General features: G+C 42.8%; 1 protein-coding gene across 24 annotated transcripts in view; it reads right to left on the bottom strand.

The window, feature by feature from the left end:
• Positions 1–14988, bottom strand: part of DTNA (dystrobrevin alpha) — a 321656-nt gene that overhangs the window by 152427 nt on the left and 154241 nt on the right. The window contains exons 1-2 of one of the 24 annotated variants that reach the window (XM_038766542.1): positions 3519–3636; positions 1756–1870 (exon numbers count right to left, since the gene is read on the bottom strand). The exons of 21 other annotated variants lie outside the window; for them this stretch is intronic. The gene's annotated coding sequence lies outside the window, so the exon portion shown is untranslated. Of the gene's footprint in view, positions 1–1755; positions 1871–3518; positions 3637–14988 lie in introns of those variants that run through there. 2 more of the 24 variants (XM_038766543.1, XM_038766545.1) reach the window with 2 other exon arrangements.

The following is a 14988-nucleotide window of genomic DNA, read 5'->3' as shown; positions in this document are numbered from 1 at the left end:
AAATTCCATCCTTATTATCAAGTCAAAATAAGTGAAATTGGGGAGGAAATCTTGTTCCCTCTGGTTTCCTTTTTTTAGAATGATAACGATGATTCTCAACTTCAGGGTCACCTTTCTTCATCATCATCATCATCAATCGTATTTATTGAGCGCTTACTGTGTGCAGAGCACTGTACTAAGCGCTTGGGAAGTCCAAGTTGGCAACGTATAGCGACAGTCCCTACCCAACAGTGGGCTCACAGTCTAAAAGGGGGAGACAGAGAACAAAACCAAACACACTAACAAAATAAAATAAATAGAATAGATATGTACAAGTAAAATAAAAAAATAAATAGAGTAATAAATATGTACAAACATATATACATATATGTACAAACATATATACATATATACCTTTCTTCCACCTGAGACTGACCATAATCAGCAGAGATAATGGTGAGCTCAACAGACACAGGGCTGACCTTGCTTTCCAAGGTGGACTCTAGGGACAAGCATCCAGATCAGATTCTCTTCAGAGTCTAACCACCACATCTATTCATTTATTCATTCATTCGTATTTATTCATTCATTCATTCATTCATATTTATTGAGCACTTATTGTGTGCAGAGCACTGTACTAAGCGCTTGGAAAGTACAATTCTGCAACGTCACCTAGCAATGCAAAGAATGGGTTTTGGCTGCTTAGGAACTGGAGATTTCAGGGGAAAAAGTGACTTTTTTAAATCTCATCATCAATCTACCACTTCAAAGGAATGCCTAATGCTGGATATTTTAGTCATACTGGCAGGAATTTTTCCAGTCAAGCTGACATAAAAAGAATTCTCCTCAATAATTACACAGCACATTGAAGTCTTTTTTTTTTTTGCTTAACAAGTATAGGTGAACCCCTGTGAAAGGGGTTTTTAATTATTTCTAACTAAATAACATGGTTCCCAATATACAACTTGCTTCAGCAAGTGACTACAGCATCAAACACATTTACTGAGCCCTAATTACGTGCACAGCACTGTACTAAGTACAAGGGAGAGAACAATACAACAGAATTAGCAGCCACATTCCCTGGCCATATCAAGTTTAGTCTAAAAGGGAAGATAGACATTAATACAAGTAATTTGTAATATATAATTTAAAGATTTGTGCATAGGTGCTGCGAGGTTGAGGCGAGTAACAAAAAAACAGGGGTCACAGATTGAAGTGCATACACAACGCAGAAGGGAGAGCACGCTAGGGAAAAGAGGGCTTAATCAGGGAAGGCCTCTTGGAGGAAATCATCAATCATCATCATCAATCGTATTTATTGAGTGCTTACTATGTGCAGAGCACTGTACTAAGCGCTTGGGAAGTACAAATTGGCAACATATAGAGACAGTCCCTACCCAACAGTGGGCTCACAGTCTAAAAGGGGGAGACAGAGAACAAAACCAAACATACTAACAAAATAAAATAGGATAGATATGTACAAGTAAAATAAATAAATAAATAAATAGAGTAATAAATATGTACAACCATATATACATATATACAGGTGCTGTGGGGAAGGGAAGGAGGTAAGATGGGGGGAATGGAGAGGGGGACGAGGATGAAAGATTACAGATCATCTTTCATGGTTCTTAAAACCATGAAGACCTTCAGATACCAAATACAGTTATTTGTACATAGTGTATCCTGTAATCGATCTTTTTATGAGATAAGATTTTCATTTTGACTTCAGCAGGATGTTCTATTGCCCGGGCACTAGGAAGGCGATTTATTTACCTTTGCAGCCAATTCAGTTCCTATTCTTAAGGTCATCAGTCTTTCTGGAAGGCATAGGACTGATCTGTTTTGAACAGAGCTTCCATCTCCTGTGCCCTCTCAGTTGAGGTGACGTCTGCAATGAAAGTAGGCATCACGGGTAAATAGGGACATCTTATTAACCAGACTGGGTGGGTGTACTGTGGGCGCAGAGAATGTGCCTGTTACATTATTATATTATACTCTCCCAAGCGCTTAGTACAGTGTTCTGCCCATATTAAGGACTCAATAGACACAGCTGACTGTCTGCTTTGGCAGGGAGATCTCCTGTGTACCACAGGACAGTATATTTGGCCTTCTGATTTTAATTCTGCCCTTCTCCCTGCCAGCCTTGTATAAAACCAGTTCTCCCCAGTTGGATCATAGGGTATTTCCGCATCACATCCCCTGAGTACGGGAAAGTCAAGGGGCTTGGGGGGCTTGGCCTGGAGAGGGCCAAGTCAACAATAAAGCTGCCACGGTTGTTCGGGAAGACTCGAACGGGATTAAAGTTGCCCATTTAGTCTCCGGGATGGTCCCAATAAACTCAACCTCCTGGGAACCCTCTGGACGGAGGAGACTTATAAGTGGCTCTGTATTGAAGATCTCTGGTTGAAGGGAAGACATCTAGGGACTGTTAGCACCAACCCTGCTCAATGATCTAACCCAATTGGGCTTGTTTATCTTCAAAGCATGTTTTGCTAAGTCTTTTAGAGACGATTCCCCTTCCTCAAAGCATTCAACTTATACTGCCCTCAAACACAATCGCAAATGTTATTTTTTAATTAAAGGGTTGGGGAAAAAAACCCCAGCGTGACATAATGATCGGTGTCTTCAGATTAAAAGAAAGTAACTTGGGGAAACAGTGTCCCTGCCTCCACCGTTTTGGACTCTGAGATGAGAAAATTCTATCAGAAATAAATTCAGGGAACTGGTGGGCAACCACATTACAAACTGAATTACAAAAAAGGGTATATCGACATGGGTCTTTTAAATAATTGATTGTATTCTTTGCTAAAAAACAAACAAAAAAACGCTACCTGGATGCCTTCCCCTTTGAGGCAAATTCATAGGAAGTCAGTGTAAACAACACATGAATGGAGCGCTTTTTACCCTGGGAATAGGTTACTCCAATGCCATTATTAATTGTTTCCACAAGCGTCTAGGTAGCAGGAGGGAGCATTTCATGTTCAATTCTATATCTTCCAATTTCCATTTTCACACACTCTGAAGGTTAAAACTATATCTAAAAGCACTGTTAGTTCCGAGGAAGTAAAGGAAATTAAAGTGGCTGGCTAAACTTAATAATAACCTGTACCAAATTGAAAATGAAAACAAAATGTTTGTATTGAAGTATGGGCTATAGAACAATGGCAAGAGACAGTCATAATGTTACAATTAAAGCTTAGTTTTCTAAAGGTGGTTTTGAAACATGCTGTGCTGCGTACCATTAAAAATGTTTTTTCTTATCCTGAGATAAAATGCAAGTAATGAAACACCACAATTTTGCACTGATTTGAGGGCAAATCACCAAAATACTGGTAGTTTCTTTTCTAGCTCCTTTATTAGTAATACTCCACAACTCAAATATATTCAAATAAGTTAAATCCTTGTAGGATTCCTGAAAAAATGAGGATTCCTGAAAAAATGATGATGTATTTATTTCTAAAGGTTTTTTTTTTAAAGTTATACAGATGAGGTAGAGAAAAGAAGTCTTCAGTTTAATAAATGCAAATGACCCTTACCTGTTTAATACGCCAACATGCCCCTAATCCTTCTTTCTGAGCACAGCATGTGCCGGAAAGTATAGCGTTTGACCTTACGCATTTCTGCAGAAAACGCTCCTTAAGTAACCTTTAACTTCAGTAAAAAGCTGTGTTCATTCTCCCCCTTGAGCTGAAAACACAGCAATCTAATACACCTCATCATGTGGTCTGTTACCATGGCAGCAATGAATCCAGCTGCTGAAGTACAAAAGACTGACAAAAAGTTGCTTTCTCTCCCCTCCACCCACTCAGAAAAAGTCAGAGTGCTTTTCTTGTGGAATACATCGAATTTTGATAGATTTCTGTTGCTTTCTGAGCTTTAGGCTTATGTCAGAATTAGAAAAATAATAATAATAATGATGGAATTTGTTACTATGTGCAAAGCACTGTTCTAAGCACTGGGGGGATACAAGGTGATCAGGTTGTCCCACGCTGGGGTTCACAGACTTAATCCCCATTTTACAGATGAGGGAACTGAGGCCCAGAGAAGTTAAGTGGCTTGCCCAATGTCACACAGCTGACATGTGGCGGAGCTGGGATTCGAACCCATGACCTGACTCCAAAGTCCATGCTCTTTCCACTGAGCCACGCTGCTTCTCACAATAGTGATGGCATTTGTTAAGCACTTACTATGTGCAAAGCACTGTTCTAAGCGCTGGGGGGATACAAGGTGATCAGGTTGTCCCATGTAGGGCTCACAGTCTTAATCCCCATTTTATAGATGAGGGAACTGAGGCTCAGAGACTTGCCCAAGGTCACACAGCAGACATGTGGTGAAAAACTAATGTTACAAATAAATCCAATTTTTACACTATCTTTAAAACACAAAATGAGTTAATGCTGATAAAATTTAAATTTCTACCAATTCCTTGAATAACTGTTCACTATCCAAGTACTCACGCCATTTAGAGATTAAACACTCAGGTCACTCACTCTGTAGGAAATGCAATAGTCACACTTACTCACCCACCCTCTTCAAAACACAGATACACACATTAAAGGTGTTTTTGCAATACCAGTGCTTGCTCAAAACACTCCTGAAAATTACAGCCATATTTGAAGGGCTTTTGTCTCCACGGTCTTGGTCTCCAAGTGGGAGGCTCAGTTCTAATTTTTTTTTTCAGAACAATCCAACATTAACCCATTACTACCTCGTTTGCAAGCCATTCAATTAGCATCGTGCACACTGAGAACACTTGATCACATTGAGATGGGGTTATAAATTTCAGCGATTGATTCCTCCGAAGTGTAAGAACATTTCTCTTGAAGGTTATGATCAATTGGATGATACTGAGATCCTGAAGGCTTCATCCTGTGTAAGACTGGGATAGTTAGCGGCCAGGTCTGCCTGAATGCAGGGGGGTGGACTAGGTCTGCCTGGCCAACCATTGTACCCAGCAGGCCACATACAAGGGGCAGGAAATCTGGTTTGGCCGTTGTCTCTGTAAAAATTGGGGGAGGAATCAATCGAACAATCAATCGTATTTATTTAAAGCAAATCTCTGAAGAAAGCCCTTCGAAGAATGCAACAGATTTAGAAGACAAAATCCCTACCAGAAGGATTCCCCAAACCCTATAGAGTTCAAACCCCCTCAAATCTCTATCTCTAGCACACTGGCTTTTATTTATTTATACTTTTCCAAGTGATTAGTACAGATCTCTGCACTATTTATTAATCGGATTAATAAATACGATTTAATGAATGAATCAATTTGAATGAATCCACTCAGCACTTTTGTCTATACATCTAATTGTACGCTGACTCATTGATCCTATGTTACTTCTAAATAATCTTTTTTCTGTCTCTTCTATTAAGAGTGTAAATTCTTTGTCTTGGAAAAAAAACTTCTTTGGCTGGGAATAGGCCGCTTCTTCATTTTGTACTTCCCAAGCACTTTGCAACAAGGGGGTGCTCAATAAATATTTATCCTACTAGTTCTCAGGAATCTTGCAAGCTAGTGGGGGAGGCAAAATGTTTTACCCTCAGAATAATAATAATAATAATGGCATTTGTTAAGCGCTTACTATGTGCCAGGCACTGTGCTAAGCGCTGCGGGGGATACATGCAAATCGTGTTGGACATAGTCCCTATCCCGCACGGGGCTCGCAGTCTCGACCTCCATTGAGGTGCCTTGCCCAAGGTCAAACAGAAGACAAGGGGTGGAACCAGGATTAGAATCAATCAATCAATCGTATTTATTGAGCGCTTACTATGTGCAGAGCACTGTACTAAGCGCTTGGGAAGTACAAATTGGCAACATATAGAGATAGTCCCTACCCAACAGTGGGCTCACAGTCTAAAAACACATGATTAGAACACATGAAGATAAAGGAAAAACTGCTCTGTAGGTAAGTACCTAATAAGTCCATTTGTACAGAAGTGCTAAGGGTGACCTCTTAAGAATATAGTTGGTAGAGAAGTGTAAAGGTGGTGGGGCGGGGCGGGGGGTGTATGAACTGGACAGAAGAAAAGTTGCCGGGGAAGGTCCCCTGGAGGAGATGTGATTTCAGAAAGGAGCTATGGTATAGTGAGTTTGGAGGAGAAAGAGGGAGGTCCAGGCAGGAGAAAGCGCTTTAAGCATCAAAAGGGGTTGAATTTTTGTCTGCAAAAGTTTCTAAAAAACTCGGTCTGCCCTGGATATCATCCGTCAGCAACAACTGCATACCGCAGACCCTGGAGTTGTGTACATTGTGGGGGCTGTGGCATGTGGGGATTGACGGCTGACTGACTGAATCCGCTGCAGCACGACAGCTACTTAGGAGCCACTGCCATCTCCCTTCCAGAGTGCTGCACTGAGCAGGCTGGAGCCAGCCCTGGATTACATCATCTTCTAAAGGATTTTCTACCTCTATTACTCAGTTCTGATTGGATGCCATCCCAGTCCGGTAAAGATCATCTGTAGTCAGTCCACATTTTAATTAACTGCTGAAAAAACACCTTAAACACAATCCTAATGAAAAAGCAGAGGAATTTATTCCTCATTGTAAGTAAGGAAATTGAGTAAAAGAGAGGCAAAATCACTTGTCGAGGCCCTTTATAAATGAATAGCTGAGTTTCTTTGTCTAAGGCTTGGCAATGAAACAACCGAATGGGGCTAAGAGGTTTCCCGTTTCATAGTGACTAAAGAGTTACAGCAGAGAAAATACCTCACTATTGGTCTAGGCTGACACTTTTGTTATTGGGTTGAACGGAAAAAGCAAAGCCCGTCTAATTAAGGAAATAAACAACAATAAATAATCTGCTTACCTGCTTGGGCCACAATCTGAGAAGGGGAAGGACAGGAAAATGTTTATAATAAAGCAGTCTTTCCAAAAGTCAAGTTCTCAACCTATTCCTATAGTGGTTCCACCTACGGATACGTTCTTCTTTGGCCTTTTTGGGAAAGTTTTCCATACTGGTGGCTGGGGAAATAGTGTAATAAATTTTAATGCCTCAGGGTTCCTTGGTTGGACAACTTTAGGTTGCTACACAGGGACAGAAAGGGTGTCTGGATAAAGGGACTCATTTAAACTGTGAAATGATGAGCAGGGTCTCTCACCAGCCCCTCTCTTCTCCCTTGATTTTTATATTGTTATCCTCTTGAGAACAGGGGACCATGCCTAATTCTCACCAGTGTTTTTTTTCTCAGTGCTTGGCAGAGTGTGTTGCACAATGTAGACTTTAAATACAGCAATGTGGTCTAGTAAAAACAGCCAGGAAGTCAAAGGACTTGGAGAGCACAATACAGCAGAGTTGGTAGATAAGTTTCCTGCCCACAAGGAGCTTACAGTCAAGCTTCCTTACCGGCTGCTGGTAGAGGGAAGACTTTGGAAATTGGGGGTATGATGTAGGGCCTACTGCTCCAAACACCGGGACAAAAAGCTTCCATTGGCTTTAGGTTTCAAACAATATTCTCACTAAGGGCAGTGGGCCAGGCTTGGGGAAAAAATGGCATTTCAGAGAGTCATTTGTTATAATCACGTTTATTTTGAAAGGGTTCCACTAGTAGCCCTAATCACACTGCAGATCCCCATTTGAAGCATCAACAATATAGAGTGATCATTTTCATTGCAAAGTCTGCGGGGAATGCCTCGCAAAAAAAGTGACACGGCCCAGACTGCTACTGCCCCAGATGGACACTGTTCTCTTCGATGCCTCGTCTTTGACTCCCACTCGCCAAAAGGAATCTATTGAATTTAACTACTTATAAATAGTGGTTCCACGCTCTGAGATAATTGACACCATTAAATGGCATTATGTCAAATTACCTTTTCTGCACGGGTGTCTGTCCTTTCCCACTGCCTCTCTTTCCCGGCCTGACCCCAGGCATTGCATGCTCTACCTAAGCCTTGGTGGCTCGTGGTTTTTCTGGGCCCTGGGAGCTGCATCGGTAATGAGGTTGGCTCCACTGCTGCTGCTGTGGAGTTCAGGGCACCACTTTAGTCCTGCACCTCTACTTCCACCCAGCCCAAAGACTCCTTCCAGCAAGGTAGCCATGAGCAGGTCTAAGGGGACCCGGGATTCACTCCCAGCACCACAAAGTAACAGCTAGACGTACGTCGTTATCATCACACTACTTGTTAGGTGCTTACTTCGGGTCAAGCACTGCTCTAAGCACTGGGGTAGGTACAAATTAATCAGGTCAGACACCGTTTCTGAGCATGGGGCTCAGTCCAAGTATCACCCTCATTTATCACTGGTATTTCTTGAGAACTTACTGGGTGCACAGCACTGTACTACGCACTTGAGAAAATACAACAGAGTTCGTAGACACATTCCCTGCCTACAATAGACAGGGAACATATATGTCTGTTACACTGTTGTGTTGTACTCTCCCAAGCACTTAGTACAGTGCTCTGCAAACAGTAAGCGCTCAATAAATATGACTGATTGATTGATTGACTGATTGCTTTAAGGGCCATAGAGTCTTTCCTCACTCTCTTCTATACATAGGTATCTCTATATATAGGTACCTATATTTAGGGTGAAGGTTATATTTATATATCTAGAGAAGCAGCGTGGCTTAGTGAAAAGAGCATGGGCTTGGGAGCCAGGGGTAAAGGGTTTTAATCCCAGCTCTGCTACTTATCAGTTGTGTGACTTTGGGCAAGTCACTTCACTTCTCTGTGCCTCAGTTACTTCATCTGTAAAATGGGGATTAAGACTGTAAGCCCCAGGTGGGGCAACCTGGTTACCTTGTATCTACCCAAACGCTTAGAACAGTGCTTGGCACATAGTAAGCGCTTAACAAATACCATCATTATCATTATTATTATTATTTCTATAGAAGGGAGAGAGAAAAGGGGGAAGGGAGGTAGTGAAACCTAGTTGAAAGGGCATGAAATTGGGAATCGATGATTTTTTTTCAACCTGCCAATAGCTTCGACTCCTGGAAACATTGATGGATATTAAATCCACTTTTGGCTATAAAAGACACCCATACAAATACATAATCTATTACTTGCATCCAGGTATGATCCAAGCCTTCTGACTGAACACCTGGCTGAATTTGCTGTTTTCAAAATTTTGGGAGAGGTTTGGACAACATGCTGATCTTCCACTTGGTCAGAACGGTCTCTGACAACTGTAACTTAAGACACTCAACTCTGTCGTATGCAATTTAAAGGTTGCTCAGATCAAGTGTAGTCTAGCTTGGGAAATTATATAGCCCGAGGGCCACAAAGATAATGCCACTCTCATTAAATTCTGTTTTAAGTCTACCTGAAAATGGACAAAGAGGAAAATCACTGGTAGGAACTTTATATTAATCTGAAAGAAGAAAATAAATGTGCATTGCAGCATTTTCCCCATCTGAAAAAACCCCAACCATTCATTTCAAGCTATTAAAATAGTCTTGGCACTGGGTCAACCCTGAAAATCCTCCAAGGGTGGCGAACCACAATGGTGCTACTCTATGAAGGGTGGAAGTGGATATATAAGGCAGCACCTACTCGGGAAATTCAGCACCTGCTAACGCTCTGCAGGTATGCCGATGGAGCCAAGATTAATAGGTCCACCATTTGAATAATTCATGACTGGTCTAGTGAGTTCGGTAGCTATAAACAGACTTCCCTGACCTGAGCAGTTCCTGCAGTAGGTGTTTATCCCTTGGTTTCTCTCTCCACTGCACATCATCTACACCCCCGTGCTCCCCTTCCAGCCCTCCACTGCTCCTCCCCAAACACAAAAACACACACGCACACACACACACTGCCGACAGCAGCTGGGCAAGGCAAGCACTAAATTTACTGAACAGTGCTGGTTTTGGCAAGGTAGGGTGCTATTATTTCTCCAGACAATAGCTATCCTGGAGGCTAATAATATGTTCAGAAAACAAGGTGAAACCAATATCAAATATAATACGTGGAGAAACCGTAGGCTTTGTTTACAGTCACTACTTATGCATAACTGCAGCTCAGGATAAATGTTGGATTTTGTAAGGTTTTGGGTTTTTTTTTTTAAATCCTCTTCCAGGAATGTTTATGTTTCTTTCATGACTCACACTTCCTCCTTACTAGAAATACAACTTGGATGCAATCTGTGCAGGTCTGTACGGTTTCTTCATCCTGGATACAGTAGGGTTAGTCTGTCTGGGGCTTGCAGGGACGCTCTCAGCATGGGGTGGAGGGGAAGGGTGGAGGCGGGTGTTCTGTGCGGGGATGGGGGTGGCAGTGGAGCCTGAGCAGCTGGCATTGAGAAGCTCCGAACAGCCGTTGGATGGTGGCAGCATCTCTCATCAAGGCAATCATTTTCCCCCACATTAAAAACAATGCATTCTTCTTGTCCTGCCCACTACCATCTACTCCAACACTTGGCCAGCCCCTCCATTAGACTCTCTTCCTCGCCCAGGCCAAATCAAGCAAGGATGCTCTTATTCTCTCCTGTTCCACAGGGTGGAAATTTTGCAATATTTTTTTTCTGATGGTGGCTCTTAAGATTTGATGACTACAGATAATACCCAGAAGGACCATATATCGTAACCAGGGGAACATCAACTCAGAGGTCACTCTATTGAGACCATGGAAACACAGGGTTGGAAGGGCCCTATAGAGCTCATTCATCCCTTTTCTCCAAGGACAAAGGCACCGAAACTATTAACAGAACAATGGCCCATAGGCTCAGGGCCTTGAAGAAATTAGACCAGGCATAAAAAATGTCAGCCTACAGGTAAGGCTTGTAATAAAATTAAATTAAAAGGTCCTCAGCTCTATAACTGTCCTCCTAGAGTGATGGCAATTAGCAGGCCCAGAGGCTGAAGGGGAAGTTGGAAACTTATTTGGGTGGTAGCTGCTGCCTGGGAACTACAGTTTTCAGAGGCATCATTTCCCATAATCGTTCAGGAAAGAGCCAATCAGCTAGTTGGGTGCCATCTTCTAAATCCAGGTTGGGGAACCCTACTTGATCCCCTTCCTCCCCACTCTCTTATCCGGGTACCCTTGCCAAAGGTGCTGCCATGAGTGCTCAGAATTTTGGGTTCTAAGAAAACTTGCTTGGAAAGAGGGTGCACCAAAGCCTAAATACCTAGGGGTGTATGGGCAACTGAATCTACTTCAGCTTTTACACTTTTCTCTTTGTTTACTCTAAGCTAAAATGTGTCTCAGTTCTGAGTTTTGGGGGAAAATGACTGGAGATACCAGGAAGTATTTTCAGTTTCCTAGCCTAATAACCCTGGTAGTCCAACCCTCCTCAATTACCAGACAGTCATTGAAGTCCTCTGACTTGGAATCATGATCCAAGACATCATAAAGAGACTTGGGAGGTGGGATGAATGGCACTGTTCGGAATTAAGAACTCAGACCCAGAGCAGTTTAAGAGAGAAGTGAGAAAGGCTAATGACCAAGCTGCAGTGACTGGGTTCAGGTGTTGTGAGCGGAGGAATCCGAAGGGGCCTGATTTATGCAGGATGTGATTTGCACAGGAGCAGGGTCCAGAGGTGGGGGAACACCAGAGTGCCTAGCACGATTTCCATTCATTCAGTTTCTCTGGGGTAAAAGGGAAATTATGATTACCATGATGTCCAATACTGTTCACTGTCAATGACATTGATGAAGTTTATGGAAAAACCTTTGTGGACTGACAGGAAGTATATATTTTAACCCTATCAGAAGAGCTGATAAATCCTGCCCCTACAGATAGCTATCTATTTCCAGATCTGGTAAACCTCAGCATACTAACCTGCTCTTTGGGCGCTGCTGCCCGTGTGCCAGCATTCACCACTTTGCCCAGGCTGTGCCTGGATCGTAGCAGCTCATGGATGCTCCTTTCAGGCTGTGGCTTTGCTAAGCGGTTCAGGGTGGTTCCTGAGCTGGTTGGTGTTCAGTAGAGAAATGGCACAATGGAAGAAACTAAAGGAACATCTGCATCTCATGTCTCTCTCTGTTCTCAAATGCTCAGAGTGGGCTGACCCAGAGGAAACCCAGACCCGTCCCTGAAACCTACCACTAATTGGCTCAAAGCTCTGAAACACACACACAAAGTCTTAGATAAAAGGAAACTGAGAAGTTCCTGAGTTCATAGGGCTGAAAACCTTCAAGGTCAGTGCTCATGGAATTCAATACTGTATCAGTATCCAACAGGGAGAGTAAAAGAGCAGGTGATGGGATAACAGAGATTTGTTCAGTGAAGCCGGCTGGCAGGCAGGCTGCCATGTTCGGCACCAGCTGTGACCTCTGCTTCACCCTTCAGTACAATACCCAGGTGAATGGACCCAGACAGATGTGTTAACCGCTGTTACTGCGGGAGAAATGTCTTCATTAAGAAGGATGCCTCCTCCTTTCCAGAAAGAAATGGGGAAAACATTCCTAAGTACACAGTCTGATCGATTCTTTCTAGACTAACACCTTTTCTAGATAACCAGATCTATAAAATACTTCAATTGCCTAGGTATTTTGGGCAAAAATGTGTTCTTCCTCTTCTTTACCATGAATTATGGAGGTAACTAAAAGCAAACTATATTTCTGGGACCTAAATTACCAGAAAATTTGCCAGTGTACACCTGGTCTTACAGTTCACTGGAGAGAATGGATGAGTGCCTAACACATCATCATTAGAATAGATTCAGTCTTTCATTCATCTTAAAAATCATTCCCCCTTCCCAGTTCCAAATACTACCACAGGGAACAATACAACCCAGAGATATTGAACATGATGTGCGAATACAGCAAAGATCAAGAAAACAACTAGATGACAACTTAAGGTACTGGTGGACCGTACACAGTGGAGAGAAAACCAGGGACCCCAAAACCAAATTCTGCCTCAACTTACAGAATACAAGCCAAGTATGAAAAAGTGACCCAAGTAGGTAATAAACCCTGTTCTCTTATCATGTGAGAGTTGCCTTCTTGACAAACCTGGTACTGCGAAAAACTAAGCCATTCCAACCCCGCAAGCCTGCACACAAGCAGTTTGATAAAACAGTACAGCAAGCCCAAAGAGGTTCACGTTGTTAGAAGATTATCCCTTCATTCCCGAGTGGCATGCAAGTGAAAAAAATAATCATCTGGTGAAAACATGTGTTAAGCAAAACTGATTGACAGCTATTTCTTCTCTACTAATCACACCGATTAAAAATGGGGTTATTGTATTCAAACAGAAGAAAGTTTTAGCCAGTCATTCATGTGCACATGTTGTTTGCTTTGATGCTATATATGGGGACAATCTGACCTTAAGGTAGGATAGACGTATTGATATATTGATGTCTTGATGTATGGGGGCGGTGGGGCAGGGGGCCCACAGAACTGGCCACTTCCTTGGGTCTGGTTTGGGCAATTCCTGGCCGGGATCCAGAAGAACAAGAGTTGAGGGAGGAAGAGGTGGAGGAGGGTGCGGGGGATATGATTCAGGATGTACTCCGTGAAAAGGAGTAGGGGGAGAGGACTTCCTGAGACATGGTTAGTTGTGGGGCCCTGAAGAAATGATGGCAGTGCCACTGGCAGAAGCAGCTAGGAGAGGGAGATCTCTTCAACTGCCCTGCTAGGTGTGTCCCGGGCCTTCCCCCCTCTTCACTGGCAGGGCCCCCAGTTGCACTGAAGCATGCCAATTAATGGGCAAAATGGATATTTGCCCTGAGCAGACTGCCAGCTGCTCTCCCCGAACCTGCCTGTCCAGGGGTCTTTGCATTGTGTAATTTAGCAGATTGCCCTGGCTCCCTCCACAACCTTTTCTTTTTCCGCTCTGTGGTCTGCCTTCTCTCCTAAAGATGTCCTTGGAAGAGTTGGAAAGGGGAAGGCCAGTGGCTCATATTCTGTAAGGAGAGGCAGAATTTGTTTTTGGGGTCCCCGGTTTTCTCTCCACTGCCTAGGGTCCATCCGTGCCTTAAATTGGTCCTTCCCATCGGGCTTTTTGCCCCAAACTGGTTTGGTTCTGTTGTGTCAGAGACACCTTGTCTTCCTAGTCTCTAGAGGTACTGGGCCCACTAGAAGCAGATATAACTTGAGATTATCACTATCATCATTATTAATATCATCTATTAAAGAGTAGTAACATTGATATTCATTAATTGCTGAACACTGTGTCATGTCCTGAGTTAGATATAAGATAATCAGATCAGACCAAGTCTCCGCCCCACATCACACTCACAATCTAAGAGGTAAGGAAGAGCAGGTTTCTTATCCCCATTTTACAGGTGAGAAAACTGAGGCACAGAGCTATAAAGTGACTTTCCCAAGATTACGAAGCAGGCCAGAGCCAGAACTGGAATCAGAATCTTGGTCCTGTGACTCCAAGTCTCCAATAAGAATAACAGTAATACTTAATAAGTGCTTACTATGTGTCAATTTATAATAATAATAATAATAATGGTATTTGTTAAGCGCTTACTATGTGCAAAGCACTGTTCTAAGCGCTGGGGGGGATACAAGGTGATCAGGTTGTCCCACGTGGGGTTCACAGTCTTAACCCCCATTTTACAGATGAGGTAACTGAGGCCCAGAGAAGTTAAGTGGCTTGCCCAAGGCCACCCAGCTGGCAAGTGGCAGAGCCAGGATTCGAACCCATGACCTTTCTCCCAAGCCCGTGCTCTTTCCACTGAGCACACTGCCTCTCTACACCTTGCACTTTATACACCTTGCACTCTTCCCCGAGTTGCCATAAGTCATTAGATCATGCAGTGTGTTGTACATACTTAATAGTATGATCATCATGATCATTAACAATTAACAAGAAGGCATATTAAATCATGTACATATTTAACCGAATAATAATAATAATTGTGGTCTTTTTTAAGCAACTACTATGTGCCAAATACTGTATGCACTGGGGTAGATAAAATATAATCAGATCAGACACAGTCCCTGTTCCACATGGGGCATGCAGCCTTAAGAGGTGCAAGAGCAGGTATTTAAACCCCATTTTACACATGAGGAAGCCAAGGCACATAGAACATAAGTGATTTGTCCAAGGTCACACAGTACGCAAGTGGCAGAAGTGAGATTAGAAACTAGGTCCTTTTATTCCAAGGCCTGAACTCTT

Source organism: Tachyglossus aculeatus, chromosome 25 (genome assembly GCF_015852505.1).
Source record: "Tachyglossus aculeatus isolate mTacAcu1 chromosome 25, mTacAcu1.pri, whole genome shotgun sequence".
Lineage (NCBI taxonomy): Eukaryota > Metazoa > Chordata > Mammalia > Monotremata > Tachyglossidae > Tachyglossus > Tachyglossus aculeatus.
The sequence above is the reverse complement of the archived record's forward strand: the minus strand, read 5'-3'. Positions and strand labels throughout refer to the sequence as shown.